At 41.0% G+C, this 14,848-nt stretch overlaps 1 protein-coding gene across 6 annotated transcripts in view; it reads right to left on the reverse strand.

Moving 5' to 3' along the window:
• The window catches only part of FBXW7 (F-box and WD repeat domain containing 7), a 281,649-nt gene that overhangs the window by 217,799 nt on the left and 49,002 nt on the right, over positions 1 to 14,848 (reverse strand). For 4 of the 6 annotated variants that reach the window (XM_027833416.3, XM_027833417.3, XM_037897394.2 and 1 more), the window contains exon 2: positions 12,879 to 12,931. The exons of 1 other annotated variant lie outside the window; for it this stretch is intronic. The gene's annotated coding sequence lies outside the window, so the exon portion shown is untranslated. Of the gene's footprint in view, positions 1 to 6,526; positions 7,050 to 12,878; positions 12,932 to 14,848 lie in introns of those variants that run through there. One more of the 6 variants, XM_043545823.1, reaches the window with a different exon arrangement.

Raw genomic sequence — 14,848 nt, forward strand, 5'->3', positions numbered from 1 at the left:
TTTAGAAAAGCTGGACGTGCACAAGTCCATGGGGCCGGACGAGTTGCATCCGAGAGTGCTAAAGGAATTGGCGAATGTGATTGCAGAGCCATTGGCCATTATCTTTGAAAACTCGTGGCGAACGGGGGAAGTCCCAGATGACTGGAAAAAGGCTAATGTAGTGCCAATCTTTAAAAAAGGGAAGGAGGAGGATCCTGGGAACTACAGGCCAGTCAGCCTCACCTCAGTCCCCGGAAAAATCATGGAGCAGGTCCTCAAGGAATCAATCCTGAAGCACTTACATGAGAGAAAAGTGATCAGGAACAGTCAGCATGGATTCACCAAGGGTAGGTCATGCCTGACTAATCTAATAGCCTTCTATGATGAGATTACTGATTCTGCGGATGAAGGGAAAGCAGTGGATGTATTGTTTCTTGACTTCAGCAAAGCTTTTGACACGGTCTCCCACAGTATTCTTGTCAGCAAGTTAAAGAAGTATGGGCTGGATGAATGCACTATAAGGTGGGTAGAAAGTTGGCTAGATTGTCAGACTCAACGGGTAGCGATCAATGGCTCCATGTCTAGTTGGCAGCCGGTGTCAAGTGGAGTGCCCCAGGGGTCGGTCCTGGGGCCAGTTTTGTTCAATATCTTCATAAATGATCTGGAGGACGGTGTGGATTGCACTCTCAGCAAATTTGCGGATGATACTAAACTGGGAGGAGTGGTAGATACGCTGGAGGGCAGGGATAGGATACAGAGGGACCTAGACAAATTGGAGGATTGGGCCAAAAGAAACCTTATGAGGTTCAATAAGGATAAGTGCAGGGTCCTGCACTTAGGACGGAAGAACCCAATGCACAGCTACAGACTAGGGACCGAATGGCTAGGCAGCAGTTCTGCGGAAAAGGACCTAGGGGTTACAGTGGACGAGAAGCTGGATATGAGTCAGCAGTGTGCCCTTGTTGCCAAGAAGGCCAATGGCATTTTGGGATGTATAAGTAGGGGCATAGCGAGCAGATCGAGGAACGTGATCGTTCCCCTCTATTCGACATTGGTGAGGCCTCATCTGGAGTACTGTGTCCAGTTTTGGGCCCCACACTACAAGAAGGACGTGGATAAATTGGAGAGAGTCCAGCGAAGGGCAACAAAAATGATTAGGGGTCTGGAACACATGACTTATGAGGAGAGGCTGAGGGAACTGGGATTGTTTAGTCTGCAGAAGAGAAGAATGAGGGGGGATTTGATAGCTGCTTTCAACTACCTGAGAAGTGGTTCCAGAGAGGATGGTTCTAGACTATTCTCAGTGGTAGAAGAGGACAGGACAAGGAGTAATGGTCTCAAGTTGCAGTGGGGGAGGTTTAGGTTGGATATTAGGAAAAACTTTTTCACTAGGAGGGTGGTGAAACACTGGAATGCGTTACCTAGGGAGATGGTAGAATCTCCTTCCTTGGAAGTTTTTAAGGTCAGACATGACAAAGCCCTGGCTGGGATGATTTGATTGGGGATTGGTCCTGCTTTGAGCAGGGGGTTGGACTAGATGACCTCCTGAGGTCCCTTCCAACCCTGATATTCTATGATTCTATGTTCCTGCCTGCAGCAGGCAAGAAGTGTTGGATCCCCTTGGCCTGTGGGGAGAACAAGGCATTGACTTTTCATTGATTACTTTACTGGTATTGCATTAGAAAATATAGAGTTAGGGAATACATTTTTAAAAAACAGTATCGCAGTCTGATCACACAGTCCACCTCAGAGAAGTATCCTGTGCTTGGGTGAAGGTAAAAGAAACAGAAGTAAAGTCTGTATCGGCTTTTCAATTGTTTGGCTTGCTGGGTGAGGCAGTGGGGAACAGGAAGGATATGCGGTACCTTTTTTTTTTTTTTTTTTTTTTAATCTAAATAGGGATGAGCCTTTTGTCGTCTTCAGAGACATCCATGAAAGTTTCTGGAGATACTCTGCGACCCTCTCCCAAACGTTTCTAAGGATGGTAGCCTAGTTTCTCCCCACGTGACAGGAAACTTGGGATGAGCTCAGCTGGGACCATTGCAGTAAGCAAGCTAGCAGCACAGGAGTCCGGGCTGCTTCGGGATGCCAATAGCAGCTGAATGTTCTGTCCCAGTCACCCTCAGGAGTGAGATATCAGCCAACATCACCACCACATGTGAAAATACTGTACTATTCAATGGACTTTCATGGAACAAATCACTCCCCTGTCCTCCTTCCCAGTAGGCTAGGCCATATTCACCACAGAATCATAGGACTGGAAGGAACCTCGAGAGATCATCTAGTCCAGTTCCCTGTACTCATGGCAGGACTAAGTATTAAGCATGGTTTGAGCTGTAAAGCCATGTTGTACCAAGAGGCTCCAAAGCAAAAGTGATAATTAGCACTTCTTTTTGAAGGTTTTAATATGAATGATACAAGGGAATTTTGAGACTTACTTCTCCCTTTCTGTTATGTCTGTACATCTAGTGCTGTAATTAACAGTAGCCTCTGGTGCAGTGCCAGTGAGGGATCCTCAATCCACACCTGCTGAAGATATGACCTTGATCAGGAGAAGAAAGAAACGGACTCCGGAAGATACGTTCAGCAGCTTCCTCCAATCCTCTACAGAATTGGACTGTGAAAACAGAGTTTGAAGGACTGTGACCATGGAGCAGGACCCAGAATGGAGGGATCAGTTGTTGCAGCTGAAGAAGAAGGACCAAGAGATGCAACAAGAAATGCTGGCTGGGGGATACTAGATGGGGAGGACTCTGTATTACTACAGAAAATTCTTTCCCAGGTGTCTGGCTGATGGGTCTTGCCCACATAGTCAGGGTCTGACAGATCACCATATTTGGGATCAGGAAGGAATTTTCCCCCGGGTCAAATTGGCAGAGACCATAGGAGTGTTTTGCCTTCCTCTGCAGCATGGGGCATGGATCACTTGTAGGTTTAAACTAGTGTACATAGTGGACTCTCTGTAACTTGAAGTCTTTCAGTCATGATGTGAGGACTAGGTAACTCAGCGAGAGAGTAGGGCTCTATTACAGGAGTGGGCGGGTGAGATTCTGTGGCCTGCAATGTGCAGGTGGTCAGACTAGATGATCATGATGGTCCCTTCTGACCTTAAAGTCTATGAGTCTATGACATTGTGGGTCTGCTCTGGCTACAAACATAAACTTTGCACTACTGTTGACCTACATGCCCAAAGAGCACTGACTCCAAAGCCATGACAATTCTTGGAAAACTCCATGGTCAGCGGACCCCTCAACACAACAGTTGGCATCATGGTGTGCGCTCCTACCCCTACCACTCTATGTTGGTAGTAAACAAGGGGAAATCACAGGATCAGACACAACTTCTTTCATCCCATTTTGGATTTGGGCTTTCAAGTATGGTTTACACTGTTGCTAGACTGTTTTAACTTTTTGGCCCTCTCTTGTTGTTGACTGTTTCTTTGCACATAAAGTTCTATTTTTTGGAAATGCTACATCTCTATTACTGTACAGCAAACATTACAGAACTTATAGCAGTAGCCCATAAAGAACACACACTCAAATCTTTAGACAAAGCATTACAGACATTGGGGGGGAGGGGCAATGCCGCCCCTTCCCCCCATATTAAAGGAAGTACATCAAGCATTATGGAATTCATAGCAGCATATAATAACCCACCCACCCCCATTAAACAGATTACACCAAGCATTAGATTTCAAAAGTGTGAGGCAGTAACCCACCCTTGAACATCAGACAACAATAATGTACCTGACAGTTACAATGTTTTTTTAAAGGTGTCCCTCAGCCATATAAGTTTGAAGTGAGTTATTCCAAAAGCCCATGTGTCTGGCAGTTCAAATTCAGCTGAGAGCCAGTCCACCTCCACTCCTCCATCCTGGCAACAGCTTTTCTCCCCTTTGCCTCACAGATACTGTGCAGAACACAACCTGCAGCAATAATGATGGGGATGTCTGCCTAGGCAGCAACCCTTCAATCTACTAAATGCACATTCAACTATCAGTCTGCATCAGCTGAGAGTAGCTGAATCTTTCCTTGGTGCTGTCCAGGTGGTCAGTATATAGTTTTATGAGCCAGGGGAACAATGGCTAAGCTGGGTCCCTCAGACTCACTATTGGTATTTCAACACCCCCAAGGTTTATGTGCCACTTGGGGAAGAATGCCCCTGCTTACTGCTTTTTTAGAAGTCCAATGTTCTTAAAGATGAGGCATCAGGCACTTCCCCAACCAGCCCACACTGTCGTCAGTGAAGTGTCCCCAGTGATCCACCAGGTCATGCATAACCATGGAAAAGAATCCCTTTCTGCTGATGTACTCGGTGGCAAGTGGGCAGAGGCCGGAATAGGAATATGTCTGCCATCTGTTGCTCCAACACATTTCAGGAACCCCATTGTTGCGAATATATCCAATATTCTGCAGATTACCAAGAATCACAATTCTACATAGCACGAGATGATTAATAACCCTTACACCCTTTCAAGACGATGGTCCCCCCCACTGTGGATTTTCCAACTCAAAAATGATTGCCTTCTGAAGGATAGCAATCCAGTGTTGCAAGTTTCCAAAGCAAGACCACTACCTGCTTCTCTACTGTCAATGCAACTCTCATTTTGGTGTCCCTGCTCTGGATGGCTGGCCCAGCTCAGCACACAGCCCCAGGAATGTGGTCTTTTGCATCCAAAAGTTCTAATGCCATTCCTTGTCATCCCAAACCTGCATTATGACACAAGCCCACCAGGCACTGCTCATTTCTCAGCCCCAGAAGCGGTGATCCTCTGTGTGGAGCTGCTCCATGAATAACAGCAGCAACCTGGCATTTTCAATTGCTGTGTCCATCAGCATGCAGTTACTGTGCTTGAACATTCCCATATCTTCCTCATTGCAATTCTGACTGTGGTAGTACTCCTTCAAGTTCTGCAAATACATGAGAATTGTGTGTTCCGTACTAGCAACGCTCAAGAGAGTTGCACTGAGTTGTTTAGGGTCCATGTTTCTGCCAGAGCAGGGAGGATACAAATGGATTTTTTTTTTAAACTTTAAAAAAAATTAATTTAAACTGTTTGATTTTGGTTTTTAAATTATAAGAAGTTTTTCTTTTTAAAAAGTAAACTTGTTTAAAATTAAATCTGAATTTAATACAAAATATGTTAAGGCCTAAACTTATGAGAATTTCTTAAAACATTTAAGAAAGAATTAATATGAATCCATGAGCCTCTATCACAAACTCTGAGTTAAAGTTTGCTTTTCTATATAAAGAAAGAATCAAGGGAGAAACAACTAACTTTTGACATCAAGCTTTACACATGGCACAATAGGTTATGTATTAAGAGCTTGATCCTGTGAGGTACCTGGGGCTGGGCTACTGGGTGCAACAGACTGGCAAAGTCATCACAGGCATTGGGACCTGGCCTCTGACTCCAGGAGACAACATCATGTATCTCATCATGATCATCCACCGATCCCAGCTGGGTGGTCTCATTCTCCATGTAGCTTCTCCCTACATGAACTCCGATTGGTTCAGTTCTCAAATAATGAATCTTTATGACACAACCCACCATGTAAACTTACACTCCAGCTGATGGGAAAACAATGAAGTTTATCTATCCAAAACATTTAAGGTTGTTTTGTTTAATAACAAGAAATGTTATATGATGGCTTGTATGTTTAATTAAATTCCAGTTACCATCCTAATGCACCGATACAAATCATGAGCTACAAGTTAATTATCTAGTTAATAAGCAATACATCATTCATCCTTTCCTAACATACTAAAAAGGTGCAATTAATAAGAATCTGAAAATATTAATCTATATAATTGCTTAAATAAAGGTATATAGTTATAGTGTACCCTACTAGGTAGCAAAAGGATGTAACAAATCCAGTGTAAAGGCTCTATTTAGTTATAAATCAACATTTTAATGGTTCTCAATCAATGAGAATGCATCTTCTTCTTTAGAAAAATAACTCAAGTACAAATGGAAAAATTGATTAAAATAGATTATTTAAATTGAGGCTTACCACTTGGTGGTTGAAATCATTGCCTTAATTTAAATCAATCCACCCTGTGCCAGAGAGATGGCAAAGACTAAGAGTCATACAAAACAATAAAAGCTTTCAAAAACAGGACCACAGTTATGGGATGGAATAGGCACTATGGAATGGAGAAAGAGACATGGTGGGAACTTGACACCTAGCTCCCATAAATCCTGGGGCAGACAAGTGGCAACCCACAAAGCACTGCAGAAATGTCCCACAAGACACTGAGCTGGACATTGGCATAGGTAACTGAGACACCTACCTACGGTGAGGTGCATTTTACATCGATGCAACCACTCATTGTGAAGATGCACAGAGCTGATGCAAGCAACCAAGTGCGCACACATGACCTACTAGAGTCAGCGGACATACAGTGACATAACTTATGGCAACTGAACTTTGTAGTGTACTATGACCTTAGAAGAAGTGACTTCAAGTTTTGGTAATGCTTCTGATCCCTAACGTAAGACAACAGATGTGGTTCTCAAATCCGTTAGCCCTTTCCAATGACATACCTTCTGTTTTTTTCCTCTGAGTCTATGTCTGTCAAGCAGATGCTTAAGTGATCTAGACCACTTGAGTTCATTCTTTCCAAAACGTCCTTCTGTTACCCAAAGTTAACAGGAACTAGGGAAAAAGGTGGAGAAGAGGGAGTGAGAGCCTTCTCCCTAAATACAAAATAAATATGCCTGACACGAACCACAGAGTATGTCTACACTGCAATTAAAAAAAAAAAAAAAAACACGACGGAGTTCTGAGACTCGCTGCCAACTGACTCGGGCTCATAGGGCTAAAAATAGCAGTCGAGACATTTGGGCTGGAGCCCAAACTCCGAGACCCTCTTCCTTTGCAGGGTTTCAGAGCCCAGGCTCCAACCCAGCCCCAAAACATTTACACTGCTATTTTTAGCCCCACAGTCTGATTCCCATGAGCCCAAACCTATTGCCCAGGCTCTGAGACTCGCTGCTGCAGCTCTTTTTTTTTTTTTTTACAGTGCAGATATATCCTCAGGTCCATGTTTGACATGGCACTCACCTTCAGACACTGTGTTTACACTTCAGATAAATAAGCCAATATCTGGAGGGTCGTATGAGACAAAAACTGAACTCACCACCAACAAATAAAATAGAAAAAAGTAGTGGGGCTTGCTCAAGCTCCACTGCCTTAAGAAAAAATGAGATGCCACCCATAGCAGATTACACAGATATTCAAAATATGATCACATGCAATCTGTTGGGCTCCACCACATGGAGGGGTGGTCTGCTTCACATCACTGGGGTTGAGATACTCCTATCAGCAAAGCCAAATTAAAGCACAGATATATGTTTAGTGGCCCAGCTACCAGAAATATGACAGCATCAGAATCTAAACTTATTTATTTACACTGGGATAATTACACCGTGTAATCTCTGTTTTGCATCAGTGTAATGTGTACAGTAAGGTGATGCACTGATGTAAGTACATCCATGTAGTTAGTTGTACTGATGCAGATTTCCCTAATCTAGATGAGCTCTAAATCACTGGACTTCTAAATTAGCAGATTTTCTAAAGAAAAGTACATTCTCATTGATTTATCTCAATGGGAATTCACACCTATTGATTTAGGCTGGCTCTACACATCACTGCATCTATTACATTCAGTTTATATTTTCAAGATTTTCCTGGCAATCATAAGGATTAGACTGTTTCCATAAAAAGAGGATGCCAACTTGCTCTCTCACATCTCAAGAATTGCTGAATCGCTGATCAGGCAAAATTTGAGACCATCTTACTACTTAATCTTTGAGAGACACAGACACACTGTTCAGACTCTGTTTGACTTAGGTCTGCTAAGGTGTTCTCTTCACTCCTATCAGATGCAGAGCTGAACACATTACTTTGTTCAGAATACACTATTCCCAAAGATTTATGAAACTTGAGAAGACAGGGACGAAAAAAATTCTCCTTACCAATTCAAGTAATACACTGCCACACTGTTGGCTGGGAGAATCTTCACTGCCTGAACTATACTCAAAGGAATGAATGCTTAGAATACAAGCCTATCACTCTTAGCCAAAAGAGGTGGGTAATTTGAATTCATTGGGTTTTCTTAACCCTAGGTAGAACAGAGGAAAACCCAGTGCAAGGCTGCTAACTGTTTATTCTGTTAGACTTGGTTTATCCCTGATAGCAGGGAGACTGATGTTTTAGATTTGGCTGGAAGACAAAGTCACTAAAAATCAATGCATCTTAGTGCCAGGAGCCAAAGAACCACCAAAACATGAGACAATGAGTCTATCTGAGTGAAGAAACTGAGGCAAGGGCAGCATCTGACACCAGATCAGGTAACAGAGTAGCAGCCGTGTTAGTCTGTATCTGCAAAAAGAAAAGTAGGACTTGTGGCACCTTAGAGACTAACAGATTTATTTGTGCATAAGCTTTCGTGCTCAAATAAATTTGTTAGTCTCTAAGGTGCCACAAGTCCTCCTTTTCTTTTTGCAGATCAGGTAAGACCCTGTTACAGGTAGATATGGGGATATTTACATATGTGTTCATCCTCATTCCCTCTTCCTCGTCGTACTGTAGTTTTATTCAGTTGGTCTTCTTTCCCTGCTGTATCAAATGCTACCTGTGTAAAGTCTTGTCTATACTGTGAAGTTAATTCACAGAAAGGTAAGCATTATTTTAAAGCCAAATAACTATTCTGAATTATCTCCTCATGCAGATGCTCTTATTCTGGAAACTTCCCCTGTAGATAAGCCTTAAAACTACTTTCTGTATAGTCTTCAGGAAGAAAAAATTATAAAAGTTTTTAAAAGTTTTAATCACTTAAATATAAAACGTTAGTAAAGTAGCCCTCATGTTATTTATTTTCATAAATTCACTTTATGGTAAAATCTTACTTCTGCACCCCCTGCAGCTGGCAATAGCGAGTGGAAATTGTCCACATGGACTCCGGCTGCATTCACTGTGTTAAGTGCAGCTGTATTGAATGGTGGAGGAATTAGTTGGAGCAGCTTTGAAGAGCTGTGATTGTGGTATGAGGAGATCTGGGGGGCTGTGGCACTCTGGGGGTGTATGTGAGCCCCTCTCCCTGAGCCCTGTGTGCTTGTGATCAAAGGAAGGAGGTGCATGTGTATTCAGAGGTTCAATAAGATTCATTTCAGCTCTGTGAGGTGCAGACTGGATCAATAGTGGCATGCACTTTACTGGGGTAACTCTCAAGCATTTGAGACTCTGATGCTATGAACTCAGCTCTGTTTTGATCTTTATCTGTGCACAAAAAATTGCAAACCATGCCATCTCTTAAAAAACAGAAGCTAGTTTTTCCAGGGAGCAGTACCTTGGGAACTCCTGGTTTGAATGGCTCTCCGACTAAATATGGATCTCCGACTAAACCCAATACCTCCAAGAGAAACACAAAAATTCAAGGCAATATGAGAAAAGGTACGGATTTTAGAGCACTTAGACAAGTCAAGCTCTACACAGAAAGCTGGTCTTACTCTTAACTATGGCAATGTTGGCACAGTGCTACAACAGAGAGAATCTGAACAGGAAACAAAGATGGTCTTACTCCAAGACCATTCTTAGGAAACCAGGAACGTGGGTAGTTCAAGAGGAAGAGCGCTGATGGATTGGAGGGAGGCCACCTTGTAATATCCTTATATTTGTTACAAGTAAGGTAAGTACTCAATATCCCTTCACTTTTGAACACTTACAGTCCCAATGTTATTTACAAAGAATCTTTAAAAATATGTAATTAGGAGTATTTTCTGTATTCTAAACATGACTTACGTACGTTCTAGACCAATCATGGCATGAATAGTATCGGTACACAAGCAGATGAAAAAAAAGTCAAAAGCCGTAAGTGACATGGTGAGAGAGAAAGAACAGAGTATCTTTTAGGTAAAAGAACAAAGTCATTAGGCAATATTCGATTTCCAAGGTGCCAAGGATTATTAAACTGGGAATTTAGAAAATGTACTGAGTAGTTAACCATGTCCATATTGTGGGTCAAATCTGACCCACAAAGATTTCAGGTTTCCAAACCTATGACCTATACAAGTCTTTATAAGCTCAGTAAAAACTGTTTATTACCAAACTAAATACCACACTGTTTTCTGAATACCACATAAAAACAGAAAATGAAATTGACTAAAAAATGAAAGTGACTGGGCTATATTAATTTCTAAACTAGAGAGAACAGAAAAGTATGACACTGAAATGCAAAATTCAGCTGTAATAATGTAATTTTAAGGTACAACTTTTGATACTGAAAATCTTAAATAAAAATAACATTTTTTCCTTATTTGTTAGCATCTAACTTCACAATATTTGTCCAGCAACATTTGGACCAATGGTCCCACCAAAGGAAGAAAGAAAAAGTGTCATTCTAGAAGTCTTTCAGACAGCTTCAGTTCCTTTCAGCAATTTCCCCAGTGTCAGCTCTGGCATTTCTACTGCTTCAAAACCATATTTCAGCCTATTGCTTCCTCTTCTCTGCCAATAATTTGTGTTCCTAGCCATTAATCTTCTCACCCCAACCTTAAGTCTTTACTTACCAACCTACCCTAAAAGGGACTTAAGGCAAAATAATTGTAAAGTGCTTTGGGACTGAATGAAAGATGTTATGTCAGTATTGTTTAATGTCATCCACCCACATGTTCAACCCATTGGCCAACGCACCGGTTTGTATGGGGAAAAAGGGCAGAGCAGGAATAAAAGTCTTTGTATACAACCAGTCTTCACAACACGACTTAAAAGGAAGAAGGCTGACAATTGCAGATTAGCTTTTTGTTGTGGTGGAATTGGGTTTTTTTGGTTGTTTGTTGTTTTAAGTAAGTACAGCACAGTTTCAGAAGAAATAACTCCCTAAACGTTTCCAGGAGATACATTTAAAAAAAATTATTTCACCGCCCTCTAACAGATAATATTTTAGTGTATATATATCAAAATAATGCCAATTAAAGATATCATCGTAAGTAATACAGTCTCATATGTAAATATTTTGAATGTAGTAACTAAACTACAAAAATGTCATTTTGGTCTTTCAGATATATTTTTCTTTTTTTTAAATGCTCTACCAGTCCAGAATCTGGGCTGCTGCTGCTCCTTTTATGGATTTCAAAAAAGAAGAAGGAGAAGGATTTTGTGCTCTCAGCAATCCTGCATTGGCATCTGCCTTCAAACACAAGATTATTAACTTCCTTAGCGAAAAAGCAAAATCATAATTCTGAAAAATAAACAACACATGGGCGAGATCTTGCATTGGAAAGGACTTCTGCACAAATCCAATTTATAAGGTTAAGATATACATTTTCTTTTCTGCTCAGCAAGTTCCATCAATATGGGTATGGGCTATGCCTCACATTACCTTCAAAACCAACAAGATGAGATTGGAAAAGATGAGAAATAGGCTGTGCTGCTTTGGATTATGGCACATAGAAATTTTTATCCGCAGACCATCAATGACGAGTGGAACTAATAACTGAAGACCACATAATATTCTCAAAAGTTTCACAGGAGACCCAATTCGCACTCCACCCAGGAGGTAGCCATCCTTGTGGGGGAATCAAAATTAACTCCTAAGGAACAAAGAAGGCTCTTAACAGAAGCTTAAGTACAGCAAATAATCACAAAAACCAACCTTTCTGAAATAATTCAAACCATTCTGTATTCTCTTAATTATCTTGTGAAATACATTATTGCTAACAGAGTATTTATACTGTAGTACACAACTCAAATACCAAATAGCTGCAGGGACATAAAATTAAAATAAAATTAAACTTGGACGCAAACAGGCATGACTTGGAGGCAGAAATGGACATACCAAAAAAAGGATACCCAAAGCAGGCTAGAACTGGGCAAAACAAAGAGCAAGAGCAGCAGCTGAAGAGGCACAGGTCCTACAAGAGTTTGTTCATAGGCCATAAGGAAGGAACTAATCAGAGGGAGGGCAACAGAGTTCTGGTTGTCTCATGAGCCCCAGTAAGGGGCAAAATGTGTGGTACTCATGACCCAGCCCACAAATACCACTTTTAGAAAAGACCAAAAATTTCAGCACTTGTGGCGTTTCACCTGTCTTGCGCTAAGCAGCATAAACTCAGTGAGAATCCTTCACAGATTATAATTTTAGGGAAGATTTTTCTCCCTAGTTTACCATGGGAGGTTTTGAATGAGTAGATCTTAGTGACATTCTGTCTGCCTAGGTGCTGTACAGGGCTCACATATGATGTCACAGCACATATAATGCCATCTAGATTTTGGTCAGAAGGGTAACTAAATTATTCCTTTCCCAAACTGTAACAAAACGTCCACAATTAACAGAAAAACCACAAGTACACGTGATGCATGGACATCCATGAAAAATACGTAGTTGTCTTCTGCACTTCTTACATAAATCACTCAAAACCAAAAGGAGTTATTCTCAAATAGGGAGTGACAAGGTCAACTTCTATGTTCAAGAGTTGTGGGACACCCAGCTGTGCACAAACTAATCTATTTACTAGCTTCAGAGTACTAATATTCAACCAGATATCTACTAATAAAATCCCCATCACATTAGTTCTTGCCTCTGAGATGGAACTACATTCTATGTAAGTCTTTGCAACTAACTGCTATATCAGCATAAATCCTAGAGCACATACCGTGACAAGAGTAACTACTACTACTAAAACAAGGACTTTGTGCAGTGAAATGATGGTCTTCTTACTTAGTGAGTTCTTCATGTAAGTACAGACACAGAACAAAAATGTAAGATTGTAGAAAACATTTTAAATGAGCTCCTTCATCAAAATATTTTGCATCTAACCAAAAAAAACAGGTATTAGGAGCCCACATACTGTTTTATGAACAAGGAGAGGACAAAGAAAGCTAACAGTTACTCACCAGATTTCTTTAGATAATCTTCTCACAGTCTTTCTGGCAGTCTAATATTATGCCTGTATAATAATAAGAGTATTTTTTAAAACCCATATAAACAGCAAATAATCCTACATTAACTATACAATCCTTAATTAATTTGCATTTAAACAAACCGTCTTCCTTGTTCTTAGGACAAGGCTCAAAATGAAGATAGTAAAATCATACATTAAGAAAGTTTTATCATTATATGAAGAATACCAGAGAGGCCGAAGAATAATTGTAACATTAGGGTGCGGGCAAACACAGCTTATCACAACTATAAGAACTACCACAAGAAAGATAGGATATCATTGCCTCCAGAAGCTGCAAGCTGATGACTCCTTAGAAATGCTTTTGTATATCAAAAAGAGCAACATCAATGATTATTATTTGTATTCCTATAGCTCCTAGGAGGCTTAGTCATGAAGGAGGAATACACTGTGTTGGGCACTGTACAAAATACAGAACAAAAAGATGGTTCCTGCCCTTAAGAGCTTACAATCTAACTATAAAACAGGTGCATACAGACAGACAGATGGTAGTATACAAGGAAACAGTGACCACATTGGGCAGCAGGATAGGCTGTTGTTTCAGCATACCAGCAGCTTATCAGTTGTTAAGTTTTACGTAAACGTGATGGAAAAGGAGAGTTTTAACGAAGGATTTGAAGGAAGATAATGAGGTAGTTTTACAAATCTTCATGGGTAGTTCCTCCCAAGAGCAAAGGATAGCATGGGGAAAGCACAAAGGTGCTCATGTGAAAATTTAACAAGTGGACGAGGGAGGCTGTCATCCACTATCATCTCTCTGTCATCATGTGACTATGGGAGGCAGGAGTCAACATCTCAATTGCAAATGAGAGATGACAGGTTGGGTGGGGACAGGTTGTGAATGGACTTGAAAATAAAAGGTAAGTAGTTTATATTTGATGTGATAGAGAAGATGTAGCCAGTGGAGGGATGCAAAGAGAAGAGTGACATGGTCAAAATGATGTGCTCGGAAAATGATCTTTGCAGTAGCATTCTAAATGGATAGGAGTAGGGTAAGATTGCATTTATCAAATGTAGCAAAACAAGAATCTTGCAGTAATCGAGTTTTAGGTGTATGGATGAATATGAAAGGCCATTTTTAGAGACATTAAGCAGAAAAAATCATCAAGACGAATGCTTTGTCTACACTATGCATCTTTTAGTGATACAGCTGTGCCGCTACAGCCGTGCTGCTAAAAGGCACGCAGTGTAGCTGCTGTTTGTTGGCAGGAAAGAGCTCTCCCGACGACAAAAAACTTCTACTCCCAACGAGTGGCAGCAGTTTTGTCAGCAGGAGCGCTCTCCTGCTGACAAAGCATTGTTCGCACCAGCTCTTTTCATCGGTAAAACTTTTGTCGTTTGGGGGGATGGTGTTTTTAACTCCCCTGAACGACAAAAGTTTTGCTGACAAAGTTCCAGTGTAGACAAAGCCTTAGAGACAGCCTGGATGTGAGAACCTAGAGAGGTCTGAGTTGAAGATGACACTCAGGTTAATGGCATGAGTGATAGGAAAGATGGTGGTGTTGTCCACAGTGACTGAGAAAGGAGGTAGCGGGGATTTTTTTTTTTCTGAAGGGGGGTGAAAACAGAAGATTAAGAGCTCTGTTTTAATCATATTTAACTTGAGCTGATGCCTAGACATCTATGAGGAGATGACTTTCGTTTGGACAGAAAGAGACAGATCTGGAGACGAGAGTTCTGTAAGTCATCAGCTTAGAGACAGTAGTTGAATTTGTGTTTGTGAGTGAAATTACTCACAGATGAATGCTAGCATTTCTCCACAGTATTCTTGGTGGCATTCAACCTTCAATACTGACAACTTGGTTAACTCCCAAGACTAATGAATTTCAGGACAGAGACGGGCATGAAAAAAGAAGTCAAAAAGAATCAAGCAAATCAACTACTTGAGTACAAACCTGAACAAAA

This window comes from Chelonia mydas, chromosome 4, assembly GCF_015237465.2.
Source record: "Chelonia mydas isolate rCheMyd1 chromosome 4, rCheMyd1.pri.v2, whole genome shotgun sequence".
NCBI classification, from domain to species: domain Eukaryota; kingdom Metazoa; phylum Chordata; order Testudines; family Cheloniidae; genus Chelonia; species Chelonia mydas.